The sequence below is a fragment of the Silene latifolia genome, chromosome X, assembly GCF_048544455.1.
Source record: "Silene latifolia isolate original U9 population chromosome X, ASM4854445v1, whole genome shotgun sequence".
Classification (NCBI taxonomy): domain Eukaryota; kingdom Viridiplantae; phylum Streptophyta; class Magnoliopsida; order Caryophyllales; family Caryophyllaceae; genus Silene; species Silene latifolia.
In genome coordinates, this window is record NC_133537.1 from 182,879,781 (window position 1) to 182,892,060 (window position 12,280).

Consider the following 12,280-nt stretch of genomic DNA (forward strand, 5'->3'; position numbering starts at 1 on the left):
CAAACATATGATGAACACAAGCAAGGAAAGAATAATAGAAGAACACTTGATTGATGAATGAAGAGTTGTCAATTCTTCAATAAACCCATACAATCTTCCAAATACCCAACTAGATCTAAGAATTCTTCAACAATAATTAAGGAAGGATTAATATGTAATTATGTTAATTTATTTCTAATCTACTCTAATGACTTGATAAAGATCTCCTAATACAATGGAGTATTTATACTAAGTACAAGTATTAGGGTAACTAAGGGCTTAAATGACGATTAAGTCCCTAAGAAGAAGATTAACGTCTTGCAAGTCCTCGAGGAACCTCACGACTTTCCTATAGGGAGCAACCCGTCCTGCTTGTGGGATGCTCGGGTTGAGCCACGGGACGCCCGGTCTGAGCCTCAGGACGCCCGGTCTAAGCTTCAGGACGCTCGGGCAGCTCTGGGGATGCCCGGATCATCAGGCAGCGTGGTCTCTCTTCTCTTGTCTGCCTCAAGATCCGTGGGGATCATTGAGGGGTCGAGGGGGTCTTCATCATTGCCCATTATACTTGATTTATCTACTTTGTCGCTTAGTATTGGTCCCCTCTTAGATGCTTGGTCGTTAAATGCGATCAATTTAGCTCCATTTTTGCTCCATACACTGATGGTTAGCGCTCCTTCCCTACCAAGGACACAAAACCCCAAAGAATATGCAAAATAGGATGCTAAAGATAGAAACGACCCTAATATGAGCAAGAAAGCATATGAACGATGCTAGTTCGGGGACTAAATGTGTGCCAATATGAGTCACATCAATATACGACTGAAGTTATCGTATTAATGATTAAAGTTACACCCTTAAAACATTAAAGTTACATGATTTATAAAAAATTGAATTTATATAATTTTAAGTTAATTTGATGTAACTTTTGAGTTTGACGACTGTAACTTGTAGATACCTCATTTCTGCACCTCCCACAAACCACCCGGTGATGATTGGGCCGCATGTTTGGTACACGGAACGATTTGTGACAGTTCATAAGTTTATTGTCAAGTGATTGCTCAAACATTTATGTCTACCTCTTATTTGTCATCTACGCGCCGATACGGTCGTTTTGACAGTAATTAGAGTACATTTGGAGTCCGGGCCTAAAACCGTCTTCATTTTCTGATAACCGCTAAATCCCGAGTCAGAATGTTCTGGAATGTTCCGGATATTTCTATTCCATATTTCACAATCTTTTAATCTTTGGTAAAGAATTTCACGTAATATTCACATAAAATATTTTGGAAAATAAGATTAATCCGTTATTCCATAAATTAAACACGGAAATCTTTCTTCCGCAGGAGGAAACCACTTGGAAACAGATGCAGCAGGTGCTGCGCCTCTTCCAAGGGACACAGTGCATGCTGCGCCTCTTCCCAAGTCCTTTTCTGCGTATTTTTCGTATCTTTTCATATCTTTTCGAGATTCACATCCAAAGTCTCTCCGAAAACCCTAATTCCTCCACGTGATTAGTATAAATAGGAGCCTTCGCTCCTCATATTTCTCACGCGAGTGTCCGCCCTTCTCTTCTCCCTTTGCATTCTAGACCACGTTCTTACTTTTTGGCGTCTACGTGCTTGAACTTTCGACCACGTAAACTCGGATCCTTCTGAGTACCATCCTAGTTTTGCATGACCGACCAATTTGACCAACTCCACCATAATCAACTTAATTAATCTGTTCGTCTTCCTCTTACGAGGGCACTTTCGTTACATTCGAGTCGAGCATCACTAAAACATAAACTTAGTTCATCTCATTTCGTCAAACATGTAAGTCTGAGGGTGTAAATCCTATTTTATTTATTGTTATTTACTTTTTGTAATCATCATGTAAGGTTTATGTCGAAAGTACTTCTAAAAACCGATTTGTAAAACCATGTTTAAAACCTTTTTTACGGATTATCAGGAGACAGACGTCGAGAAAGGACGCAAGAATCGCCGCGCCTCTTGAAGGGACGCAGCACTCCATCGCGCCTCTTCGTGAAGCTGCCGCAGTTCCTGCTTCCTTTTTTCTTCCTTCGTCCTCTGTTAGTTTCGTTTCTTTGTTTTCTTTCGTTATTATTTGCTCTTGTTTCGTTCACATAATAATTCAACATATTGTTAATCACTGTTAGTATATAATTCATCGTTAAATCCCGACTTAAATCCCTTATAATCCAATATTTGTTGGTTTTCGTCATTAAAGTCAATCCGGGTTGTAGAGATTCGATTCATTCATATCGAGTTTCTGGAATTCGATCTTTGGTATATTCCCATCTGTTTATCATGTTCGTCATTAGTTCTTCATTAATTATTTATATTTAACCTAATTAGTTCACTCATGTCACTAATCAATCTTTCATTCATGTAATTAATTCGTTTACATTCATCTCATCCATGTTTTATCGCTTTTATGACTCATTCACATGTAATTAATGTATTAAATCACTTTCAGCCGAGTCAATTAAGTATCGTAAAATCCTTTTTACGGTCGTCATATACGACTCTTTGGGAGATGATTGATATCTCGCACAAACGCATACGCTAAACATGATATCTGGTCGACTTGCGGTCAAATATAGCAATGACCCAATCATACCTCGGTAAGTTGTTTCGTCAACTGACTTACCGTCTTCATCTAGTGTTAACTTCTTATTTTCGACCATTGGAGTAGACATAGTATGAGAATTTTCAATTTCGAATTTTCGAATTAATTCGTTGATATACTTCTGTTGATGAATTTTAATGCCTTCATCGGTTTGTTGTATTTGCAGACCTAGGAAGAATTTCAATTCTCCCAGCATACTCATCTCGAACTCGGAGGTCATCAACTCAGAAAAATACTTGCATAGGTTTCGGTTGGTCGATCCAAAGATAATGTGCTAAAATCCGAGGGCTTCAACGAAGACTTCTTCCTGTAGATATCCATTTAGAAATGCTGTTTTGACGTCCATCAGGAAGAGCTTCATTCCTTTATGTGCTGCGAATGCTATCAGAAGTCTAATAGCTTCAAGACCGGCAACATGTGCGAAAGTCTCGTCATAATCTATTCCTTTTTGTTGATTATAACCTTGGACCACCAATCTTGCTTTGTTTCTGATAATGACTCCGGCATCATCTAGTTTGTTCCTAAAGACCCACCTTGTTCCAATGACAGATTAATCCTTTGCTCTAGGGACTAAATGCCATACCTTGTTTCGTTGGAACTGTTGTAGCTCTTCTTGCATAGCTACAATCCAATATGATTCTGCAAGAGCTTCATTGATATTTGTTGGTTCGATCATGGATAGAAAAGAGTAGAAAGAGCAGAAGTTATTCAAGGATCGTCTAGTTTGAACACCCTTCTTAATATTCCCTCGAATATTGTCCATGGGGTGTGAGCTCTTGTATTTCCACTTTGTTGAAGTACTTGGTTCTTCATCATTATTTGAGCTTGTCCCAACTTCATTTGGATCGGAATTGGAGGAAGTTCCCCCTGAATCCAATCCGGGTGTTGTATTAGAGCCGTTTATAACTTCGGACTCTACACCTTGATTTGGATCCAATGTTATAGTAACATCACCTATAACATTAGTTTGGGAATCATTATTTGAGTCAATGTTATAGTATCATCAACTATAACTTTGGTTTTCTCCTTTTTATCTTTTGAAGAATGATCAAGTTCATCACTTGTTCCTTCTATCTCATTGTCCTCCAATTCCAATTCCGGGGGATCGTCTCTTGAAAGACGAAAGTCGGGTTCATCCAAGTCTTCTTCCTCATCCTGTAAAGGCTTATCAAACACGTTATCTTCATAAAAAATAACGTGGACACTTTCTTCTATACAAAGAGTTCTCTTATTGAAGACTTTGTAAGCCTTGCTATGATCTGAGTATTCTATGAAAATCGCCTCATCACTTCTAGGGTCGAACTTACTTAACCGGTTTTTACCGTGATTGTGAACAAAACATTTACTCCCAAAGCAAGAAGATGGGAGATATTAGGTTTTCGACCTCTAAGGAGTTCGTAGGGGGTTTTCTTAAAAATAGGTCGGATCATAGCACGGTTATGGATGTAGCAAGAAGTACTAATGGCTTCAGCCCAAAAGTTACGAGGTAAACCACTACACAAAAGCATTGTACGAACCATATCTTCCAAAGTTCTATTCATACGTTCAACGACACCGTTTTGTTGAGGAGTTCTTGGTGCAGAGAAGTTATGCCCTTCACCATTAACTCTACAATATTCTATGAAAGCTTGATTGTCAAACTCGGTGCCATGATCTGTACGAATAGATACAAGATTAGTCTTATATTTGTTTTGAACACGGTTCATAAGACAATCAAATTCATCAAATGTTTCATCTTTTGAATGAAGAAAGATAGGCCATACGTACCTCGAGTAATCATCTACAAGAACAAAGACGTACCTGGATCCTCCTCTACTCCTTACCTTCATAGGACCACATAGATCCATGTGTACTAGTTCCAAGGCTTGATTCGTGCTTACTACTCTTTTAGGTTTGAACAATGATCTAACTTGTTTGCACCTAGCACATGTGTCACACATCTTTTCTTGGTCGAATTTGATCTTAGGTAACCCCTGAAGCAAGTCCCACTTCTTGAGTTTGTTCAGGGTTAGTGAGCTAATGTGGCCGAACCGTTTATGCCACAAACAAGTATCATCAAGTGTAACTTTCATGCATGAGAAAGAGTTAGTAGGCACATCATTTAAATCTACCATATATACGTTCTTTTTCCTATGGCCCTCAAGGATAACATTACTAGTTCCTTCAATGATAATGCGACAACCATCGGTATGAAAAACAACTTTGTTACCTTTATCGCATAGTTGAGATATGCTTAGAAAGTTATGTTTTAGACCGTCCACGAGATAGACATCACTGATCGCATGAGACTTAGAAATTCCGATTTTACCAACGCTGATTACTTTTCCCTTCTTGTTGTCCCCGAACGTCACTTTTCCTCCGTTGAAGGGCTTGAGTGAAAGAAATAGATTCTTATCTCCAGTCATGTGTCTTGAACATCCACTGTCAAGATACCATTGATTGTTTTCTTTCACTACTTCCTGCAGAAGGGATTAGATACAGTTTTTAGGTGCCCAAGCTAAGTTAGGTCCCTTATGATTAGTTACTCGATATACTAAATCCTTTCGAACTCAAACTTGTCTAATAACCGTTTTTCTAACCCTTGGGTTATTTTGCTTGGGAGGAGTTCTAGGTTTAGGGTTTTCTCTCGGTCTAGGAATTTCTCTGGGTCTATCTTGACTATTTCCCTTGTGAACAGGTTTACTAGGTTTAGGTCGATAAGGGTTTTGTGAAGTGCTAGGTGTCTTGGTGTAATCAAAAGCCATGTCGTAGAGCCAACGAAAGTTATTGTTCCTTTCTTCGTTAGGTTCATCTATGGGGGATTCATCATCCTCGACAGTTGTGTCAACAGTTTTAGCATGGTCGGCATTTTTTCGTATATCATGAGCCTTTTTGACACAATTATTTTGGATGTGACCCGTATGACCACAGTAATTGCAAATCAGATATTCAGGAAGATCAGTGATGCGTGTCCTTAATATGATGTTTTACACCCTATTTTACACGCATTTCAGAGCTCATTTGTGTAGTTTAAGCTACTATTTTCCCTATTTCCGTCTACTTTCGTGTTTTTGTATAATATTGCAGAATTGTGAAGAATTCAGCGGAAATCAAGCCGAATCCGTCCCCGAGTACTTAGCATTGCATTGGACATAGAGTAAAGACTCGGGAAGCGAACTTGGTGCGCGTATCGAAGCTCGAAAGGCAAATTCACGAAGCTTTTGGAGCCAAGTACCTGTTGAAATGGTCGATAGACCAGTGCCCATGGTCGATCGACCAGAGTACGACTTTCAGAAGCTCCAGTACAGCGCAGTTCAGTCGATCGACTGGCATCAGTGGTCGATCGACCACACCGTAATTCTGACGTGAATTAAAAGGATTAGAATTCCGAAGCCCATTATAATTAGGTTTGAGAATAAAGTTATGTTTATCTATATAACGTAACCAGAGGCATCAAGTTTTTCATCATCAGTTCTTAGGAATTAATTAGGGTTCTTCACAAAGGTTGAACTTTTGATTAGTTTTAGTTTAATTCTCCGTCAATAAAGTTTACTTTCCGCACTTGGTTTTGGTCTTTGCTATTCAATTCATCTTTACGGTATTCTCCTGTTCCTGCATTCAGTTTTGTTGCTTTAAATCCTCAGTAGTTAGAATTGTTAGTTTAGATTTCCCAAAGCCGAATTATCGTTTCATGTTTGTTAATTATTTAGTTAATGCGATTATGAATTCGATTATTTCAATTGTTAATTTTATCATTGTTATTGTTTTTAGTATGAGTAGCTAAACCCCTTGTGCTAGAATTTAGGGGACCTGTAGTGTAGACGGCGTAGGTTAGGTTAGTCTGAGTTGCGTCTCGGTCGATCGACCGCCTATCCTGGTCGATCGACCAGGTCACGTGAGGTTTACTTCGTTTTAATTAATTTTATATCTATTTTTGACGAATCGAGTGCACGCGACTAGTTGAATGCTTAGGAATTGACCGACCCGATAAGATCGAAAGATAGGGGAGGAAAATAGACTACCTAATTAAGACGACTAAATTAATAAGATCGAAAGATACGTTAATTTAGACTTTTAAATCACTTTTCAGGACGAAAGTTAGTATTAGTGATATTAGGGACCCGTAGCCTAGATCGAAAGATGCTACCTGTTAAGAGTGGACCGAGAGGACTTCTTATTTTCCCGTCTCACGTGATTGTTTTAGACTTACCTAGTATACTGCCGTCGAAACTACAGTGAACCGACCATCTTATCACCCTTTTAATATTTGATTTCATACATTTTCATTCATTGCTCTTTTATTTGCTTAGTTTACTTTAAATTTCATTGCCATTAGTTATAGAACAATTCAAATCAAACCCCCTTACAACTGTTAACTTGGACTAAAATTAGACAACTAGTAATTGCATCGCCTCCCCGTGGTTCGACCCTGACTGCCACTAGCTATAGTAGTAGTTTGGACTTATAAATTTATCTTTGGTACTCTACGACGGTATCAAATTTTGGCGCCGTTGCCGGGGAGGCAATTGTTTAAAATTTTTAGTTGTTCTATTTCTAGACTTTCTCTTAGTTTAAGGGACATCTGTTCCTTAAACTATTCTCATATTCTACTTGTAGTTTCCTCTTATGCGCAGGTCACAAGGTGGTGAATTGCGACCATTAGATCCTGAGATCGAAAGGACTTTGCGCGAGTTGAGACGATCCTCTAGAGTATTGCCGACAGAGGAAGAACTGAGTACTCTGTCTAGTGACTACGAGAACGAGCTGTTTGAGGAGGATCAACCTTCGTCACCTATTTCTACTTCCTCAGCTGAGACTGTCACATCTCCAGACATGGCTGAAGAAGCAAGTATAGCCAGTCACTCCGAGCCAACAGCTGAGAATCTCTATAAGGGATTCGCATTACCAGGGACGGACAGAAAATTCGAACCGAGACCATCTTATATTAACTTGGTTGAGAGAAACCAATTTGGGGGAGCTGCAAATGAAGATGCCTCTAAACATATGGAGACATTCATTGACTACTGTTGCTCCATTCCCCCACCAGCAGGTGTGACCCAGGACCAGGTGAAGGAGACGATGTTCATATTCTCGCTTCGTGATGCCGCTAGAGAATGGTACCGAGATCTGGATCGAGCTGCTAACGGGATCATTGATTGGAATTCGCTGGCCCTAGCATTCTACAAGAAATATTTCTCTGCCTCGAAGACCAATGCCATTAGAGCTCAGATCACGAGCTTTAAACAGGGTCCTGATGAGAATTTTCATGAGGCATGGGTCCGTTTCAAGAAGTTGGTGCGAACTATTCCGCACCATGGGTTCGAGCAATGGAGCCTATGCAATCAATTTTATAATGGGCTTTATGACGATCAGAGGGCTATCCTGCATGCTGCAGCTAATGGCAGATTCCAGGAGAATGTTGGAGAATCTAAGAGGTGGAAAATCATTGATGATATGGCCACCCATAAAGCTGAGCATGGAAATTCCAGGGGAAATCAAAGGAGAGCTGTTGAATCCCCTTCTATAGCTGCATTAGAGGCTCTTACGGCGAGATTTGATAAGTATGAGCTTGGAAGAGGATCTCAAAAGGGAGGTATTTACCAAGTTAATCTTTTTTTTGACGGTCCCTTTACATGCAAAAGATGTGGAGTTGAGGGACATGTTTCGGATTTTTGTCCTAGTTCGAATGAAGTATGTGCTGCCTTTCAACATTATAGACAGACTGGTACATATCCCGATTCCTCTAATGTCCACCCCAATTTGAGGTGGTCTAACCAGAATGTCCTTAATCCGGGTCCACAGCAGCAGCAGCAGCAGCAAAGTTATGTGCCCCCTCATAAGCAAAAGCAGTTTCAAAAGCCTCCCTATGTGCCTCAGCAGCAGCAATTTCAAATTCTGACATTTCTGAGTTGAAAAACATTGTTCAAAATCTGTCGGGTTTGCTGCAAAAGGAGTCTCAAGCTAGAGAGAATTCTACAAAAATGTTGGAGAGTCAAATTGCTCAACTGGCAAGCAAAAGTGCAACTCGAGCTCCGGGCAATTATCACGCACCGGATCAAAAAGAGATCCTAAATGCTATCACTTTGAGGAGTGGGTCTACCCTTGATGGCCCCGCTATGGTCGAAGATGTCACTGAAAAAAAATGAGGCGGACCAAAGCAAGAAAAAAAGCCGAGTGAACAGTAGCAAGAAAAAGACGATCAGCAAGTATATCAGTCGATCGACTGACATACCCGGTCGATCGACCAGTCCGCGAAATAGTGCAGCTTCTGGTTCGAGGAAGTCGGTCGATCGATCGACCTACATGGTCGATCGATCGAAAACGCGCGATATTGAACCTTTTCGCCCTCCAATGCCAGATAACTTAAGGGACCACTTGTTTCGGAGTACGACGACTCCGAAATTATTGAGGCAAGACCCAAATGCTGATGGGTCTGTTCCGGTTCCGAAGTATGACCCAATGACGATTAATGGCTCATTCTTGAGACGGTCTGAAGAAGGTTCAAGCTTCAGCAAGGAGAAGGTAGTTGATTTTCAGCCTAAGTCCACTGATGCCGGTATGAGAGATCTAGAGGAGAGGGCTAAGTTGCTTCTTACAGCCCCTTATCCGGAGAGATTGGTGCCGACAAAGGAACAGGTATCGTTTAGCAAATTTGAAAATGTTATTCATAGTTTAAATGTGCAAGTTCCTTTCCTTGAATTAGTTAATCAAGTGCCTGCTTACACGAAATTTATGAAGCAACTTTTGTCTAAAAAGAAGTCACTTGATACTGTGCATTCTGTCGCACTAACTGAGGAGTCATGTTCCTATTTGACTCATACTGCACCTCATAAGTTAGCTGACCCTGGTAGCTTTTCTGTTCCTTGTAATATTGGTAACTTCTCAATTGAGAAGGCATTATGTGACCTAGGAGCCAGCATTAGCGTTATGCCTTTGAGTCTAGCTAAGAAATTGAAATTGACTAGGTTTGCAGTTACTAACATGACAGTACAGATGGCTGATCGTTCTGTGGTCTAGCCTATAGGAGTCTTAGAGGACATTCCCGTGCAAATAGGAAAGTTCTTTTTCCCAGTTGACTTCGTTGAACTAGATATACCCGAGGATACTCACATTCCTATCATTTTGGGTAGACCATTTCTGCACACTGCTGGTGCAGTTATAGATGTTGGCTCAGGGACATTGACCTTTAAAGTAGGGAAACGGTCCATTATTTTTGCCCAGACCGCTAAGAAGAAAGATCCTATGTGGCCAGTCACTTGTAATACGGTTTCTGAGAAGAAATCTTATTTTGTGCTTTCTGATATGCCTACCCCTATGCCTATTACTGCCATAACACCTCCGCCCCAGATTGGGAGCAAATTGGAGGAAGATTCTTCTGTTTTAGATATTGCAGGAAATGGTTTGGGGAAGGAAGAGCCGCATGTTGCTCCAGCTGTGAAGGAGCCAATTGTTCAAAGAGGCGGTCTAGGATGTCTTAGCTATGGCACTGATGAGGAGCTTGATGAGGAGCCAGTCAAGGTGACGGAGTCCGATTTGGATTCTGATGAGCCAAACAAGGTTATTGATTGGGAAGATGTTGGAAATGTTGATCCGTTGAGTTCTGCGGATATTGGAATTGTTAGGAGTGCAGCTGAGGAGATGAGCACTGTAGAGGCTACTTCTTGTAGCCAGGAGCCGAGCAAGTGGGCCATTCCTTGGCCATTCTTGATCAACTATTAGTTGATTAAGACTTTTCAAAACATTTTATTGCTTTTGTTGAACTTTTTATTGTTTTGGTTTGCGCGAGAGTTCGCTTTAATAAGTTTGCTTAGGATTTAAATACTTTAGTCTGTTACTTTGGGTTTTGCGCAATTTTGGGCGTGTTATTATTTGTACTTGCAGGTTCATAGACCTTATTAGCTCGATTTATTGAGCTAAATCGAAGAAATTAGAAACTTACAGCAGCTATTTCAGTCGATCGACTGGCCTGTATGGTCGATCGACTGGCCGCTACAGTTACAGGAGCTTCTGTTCCTGTCACCCTGGTCGATCGACTGGGTGGTATGGTCGATCGACCATCTCTCGCTGCTGTACCTATTCACGACCATTCCCCTGTTGTGTTGGGTCGTTATGCGGAGTTGAGGGAGACTTTTCTCCACTTTATTCTCCGATTCATTTATGTTTTCTTCTGTTTCTTTATTTTACACATAATTACCGCTTCAACATTGTTTTCTAGGATTATGCGCGGTACTTTTGTTTGTCTTTTCAGGTACCTGTGGTAGCACTGCTGGCTATTGAAACCTCCTAGTTCACGCTGGTTTGGGGAGGTTTCCTTTTGCTGCGCCTAAAGTCTTGTGAGTTTCCGAGATCCTTTTCATGTCTTATTTAGTTAATTTTATCGCAAATTCCTGTTTCCCTTTTATTTCATTACATGATTTTGCACAATGGGGACATTGTGTGATTTGGTTTGGGGAAGGGTTCTGCATTGTATTCACATGTTTTATTGCATTTCTGTTTTACTTTTATTGCATTTCAGTTTGCATTTGTTGTTTATTTTCCCTTATATATACAAAATATCAAAAAAATTGAAAAAATTCAAAAATTCAAAAAAAATGCATGTTTATTTTAGCACGTAGGTTGAGTTGGAACGGTAGTATTTCAATGATGACATTGCATTTTCATTTGTTTATGCCTAAGCCGTGTTTAATTGACATGTTATTAGTAGAATCATATATGCATAGTCTACGAGTTTTCGTTAAAAATCTTGCTGAACTTTAAACTTGACTTAGATTTTTGGCGAACTACATCATTTTCTGAGATTTAGAGCCTATAACTGGTGACATTCATGACCGGTTTATTTAGGAATGTGAGTAGTTACTCCTTATGAGACGTGTTACATCAATATGCATAAATATGAACTTAATCTACTTAATACCTGTATGCATTCGGTTTGTGGTTTGTTGACACATGTGGAAGAGGTCACCCCTTTTATTCATTTTGCCCATAAGCTCCACACTGCGAAAAATAGCCTTTTTGTCCCGTTACTACATCCTACATTTAGCCTGCCCTTGTCAAGCTAGTAGTTTATGTTCTCGGGATTGTTATTTCGTTTTTGGTAGCTAATGCTCATTTTGAGATGATGTTGGAAAGAAAGAAAGAAAAAAAAACAGAATTGAAAAAGAGAAAAATGGTTCGAACCAAAAAGAAGATCAGTCTATCGACCGGCTACATTGGACGATCGACTAAGTACTGCAGCAGAGGAAAAAAAGAAAATTCGAAAAATCACATGTTGCAATTGTTATGAGTTGGTGATTTTGTACTCCCATGTATTATTTCCAATTGTTGGGGAGTTGACTATTTATGGAGTTTGTGAGTTTAGTGCTAGTTATAACACTGTTTCATCGATTTAATCTTGAGCAAGAAGTTGGATGTTGCTATAATTTGGTTCCCTTAGTTACTAGCTTGGGTTTAACTCTGTTTTTATCCAAATTTATCTTAGCGCTTCCTGCCTATAGCCTTACAAATCCATATTTACCTCGGCATGTGTCATGGTCATTTGTTTGGTTGGAATGCATATGTATGGTTGTAGAGATTATTTTCATGTTAGATTGCAGGCATGTTCTTATAGGTCGTAGTTAGGTGAGTGTCTCTACAAAATGAAACAAAATGAATTCTTTCTATCTTTTACATATATTCACCTGTGCGTATGTGTGAT

General features: G+C 39.8%; 1 non-coding gene across 1 annotated transcript; it reads right to left on the reverse strand.

The window, feature by feature from the left end:
• Positions 1-7,800: 7,800 nt before the first annotated feature.
• Positions 7,801-7,907, reverse strand: LOC141625429 (small nucleolar RNA R71). The gene has a single exon (XR_012535211.1). It is a non-coding gene; the product is annotated as a small nucleolar RNA R71 (small nucleolar RNA).
• Between the last annotated feature and the right edge of the window lie 4,373 nt (positions 7,908-12,280).